The 3,442-nt window shown below is 43.1% G+C and overlaps 1 pseudogene; it reads right to left on the bottom strand.

The window, feature by feature from the left end:
- Positions 1–676: 676 nt before the first annotated feature.
- On the bottom strand, positions 677–3,110 carry LOC126948953 (prickle-like protein 1; annotated as a pseudogene).
- Positions 3,111–3,442: the final 332 nt, after the last annotated feature.

The raw sequence follows: 3,442 nt of genomic DNA, 5'->3' as shown, positions 1-3,442 counted from the left end.
AACCTCTGCCTCCCAGGTTCAAGTGATTCTCCTGCCTCAGCCTACGGAGTAGCTAGGATTATGGATGGGACTCACCATCTGGGACGTGCAGGATGCTGGAGGGTAAGCAGCTGAGAGGTGAGATCTACACAGAACTGCTTTCTGCTTAAATCTGTTTAAGCCCCATTTAATTTGGAGTCCCCTGGACTCAGTTAATCCCTAACAGAGGGCTAAATTCCCAGAGAGAGGAAAGCTAGGACTTTAACTCATAACTGAGATTGAGTAGAGGTGGTTAATTTTTGCCCTCTGCCTCATAAGATGGACTAATCAGGACCTCAGCCAATGTGATTGACCTGAATGACAAACACTATTGCTTTTCCGAGGTGGCTGGAGTTTTCCATCTTCTAAAATCGACACCCTTGTCCAATCACTTCAAGGCAGTTTCTTGAGTATTCTCTTAAGGATCAGAGACCAAAGCACTGTGTAAAACTGTAATGTTCCCGTTAGGTACCATCTAAGGAGGGTAAACAGGAGAAAGTTCACCTTTCAAACATTAATCTGATGCTGTAAACAGCAGTTGACTTCTCATTTACACAGGCAAAACACTTTAAACTATTTTAGCAACTGTTTTATGTAAGAAAAAAATAGGATTTTGATGGTTAATGTTATATTTTAAACACATTTATCTCCATAGCTACTATCTTAAGAAATAATAGTTTTTGCATTTGTGTCTGCTTTTCTTCTTGAATTTAGTTGTCCTCTAACCAAGCTGATGGGCAGGGAGTTGGACTGGAAAGGGCGTCTCTATAGTAGGCGTATCTCTGTGGCTGGGGTTGAGGGACTGATTGTTCAAGAAAATATCCCTTTGTTCTGAGTTGGAAGAGGAGGACGAGAAGGAGGAACACCAGGAATCCCAGAAACCTCTTCACTCCCGGGGACATAGAAATGGTCGGAAGTGGATGGGCATGCTGTCTATAGAGATCGGCATTCTGGATGTATGCTTGGATTTCCTGGGCCCTTTTATTCCACATAAATTACTGTACTTATTGGGGATGTAAAGCTGCAGCCTGTCCTTGGGAGAATATTCTCTTTCTGTAACAATGTTCAGGATATTGTCAGAGTGGGACTTTCTACTTCTCCTGTGGAAATGGTGATGAGATCTGGATCCCCTCTCTTCAGAATGGTACACCCAGGTCTTGTCACTCACTGGACACTGCCTGATCTTGATGTTGCAGTTTCCATTGTCAATGACATCATCTGACCTTCTGTGGTCTGGATTGAGACTTGGATTGTCTGAGTACTGGCAGATGTACTAGTTTTTCATCAGGCATGATTTTTTTTTTCTAGACAAAATTTTGAACTGAGACTCTTTAAGGACTCTGTACTTCCATGCAGCAGAGTTCAAAGTTTCCATACTGCTGATTTTCTCACAATCTTCTGCCTCCGTTTTTTTTCAGAGTTTGCAGAGAATATAAGGATGACCTCAGCTTGCTTCATCCATCCTCTGAAGCTACTGTGATGTTGGACAAAGCCAAAGAATCCATAGAATCCTGAGCACGTTGCTCTGGTTTCAAATCTGACAAAAACCCCAGGGATTTTCATACCCCTGTGTTTGATCGTTAGCCTACCCTGAAGCCCCATGGTGCAGATCCAATTTCTGGAGCCTTCTACTGTTTGCAGGGCCTGGGTGGTTGCCATGAGCAGAAACACTGTTCATCTTGTGCCCAGTCCATATCAGGTCAGTAATTTTTACTTGCAAGGTTCTGGTTGTTTTGCTTTAGCTTGTTCTTTTCTTTTCTTTTCTTTTCTTTTCTTTTCTTTTCTTTTCTTTTCTTTTCTTTTCTTTTCTTCCTTCCTTCCTTCTCTCTTTCTCTCTCTCTCTTTCTTTTCTTCTTTCTTTTCTTTTCTTTTCTTTTTCTTTTCTTTTCTTTTCTTTTTGACATAGTAATGCTCTGTCACCCAGGCTGGAGTGCAGTGGTGTGATCTCAGCTCACTGCAAGCTCCGCCTCCCAGGTTCAAGCGATTCTCCTGACTCAGCCTCCCTTGTAGCTGGGACTACAGGTGCCCACCACCAAGCCTGGCTAATTTTTGTATTTTTAGTAGAGATGGGGTTTCACCATATTAGCCAGGCTGGTCTCCAACTCCTGACCTTGTGACTTGCCCGCCTTGCCCTCCCAAAATGCTGGGATTACAGGCATAAGCCACCATGCCCAGCCCAAGGTTGCATATTTTTGAGTAATAAATCTGACTTTGGGAAAGAAGAGATATCCAACAAAAAGGATTTATGCTAGGCATGAGAAAAGCATGCTTCTGCAGCACGCCAACACTTCCCATCATAGGTCATCTGCACATGATCGACACTAATATGTTCCCACAGATTTCACAGCACTCTGTGTAGACAGGTTCAAAACAGCCACAGCAGAATGGGTGGCCATCCTTCATAACATACGTTGTCCTCTGGGGACCATTTTGCGCTCAAGGCAGCAGAAGTGTTTCATGTGCCAATGGTGACTCTCAGTTTCTGTGCAAACATCAACAAAATTATCTCAGCACATGCTGAGCTTCAGGGTTTGAGCAATTCAGCATGGTGCCTGCCACAGTGAATTTTTTCATCCTGATAAAAATAGACGAGGTTGACCAGCAGCTCTTTATACGTGAAACAGACAAAACAGAATGAGTACCAGCACACTCCAGGGCCCACTCGAGAGGCAAACACTGCAGTTTTATCTCCGTTGATCTTCAACCCACGTTGCTCACACATAGCGTGCATTACTGCTCTAGACAAAAGTTTAATCATGCCTCTTCCAAGTGCTTCTTTCTGCTGCTAAGCACTGAACACTTGGAATTCTTTATTCTCATCTTCATTCAAAGACTGATAGTACTATATCTCATTATCATGTGGTGGCAACTGGTATACAAGCCCTTTAATCAGATGTTTCTTTCCAGGGATGTTAATATAAGGACATTTTCCGCTGATAAGCAAGCAAAATAGAGCTGGTTCTGCTCTGGTCTAAGGCCCAGGGGACCCTGAAGTACTCCTCCAGTGCATAGCCAGAATCATTATCTGATATGGAACTTCTCTGATACCTAAAGGCAAATTTGCTCATTTTGGGCTCCATCTCCAAAGGCATGATAATAAAGTCAAAAAGCCAGTGTTTGACATCAAACAATGGCTGCTGTGTCAGCCTGCTCCATTCCCAGGAGTCTTAGTGAGTGAAGCTGCTGAAATGCCCTCACCTCTTCATCTTCAACTCTTTTTCCTGGAAGCAGTGGGCTGGCATAGAAAATTCCCTGGGTTCCAGAGTCAGAGAGAACTGGGTTCAAATCCCAGTTCTGGTGCTTACTAGTTGAGTGAGGTTGGGCAAGTTCTGTAACTCTCAGAACCTCAACTTCCATAGCTGTAAAATGGATATCATATTAATAATAGGGATGTAGTAAGGATTAGATAAGAGAAACAATGTGA

The sequence above is a fragment of the Macaca thibetana genome, chromosome 2 (genome assembly GCF_024542745.1).
Source record: "Macaca thibetana thibetana isolate TM-01 chromosome 2, ASM2454274v1, whole genome shotgun sequence".
Lineage (NCBI taxonomy): Eukaryota > Metazoa > Chordata > Mammalia > Primates > Cercopithecidae > Macaca > Macaca thibetana.
The sequence above is the reverse complement of the archived record's forward strand: the minus strand, read 5'-3'. Positions and strand labels throughout refer to the sequence as shown.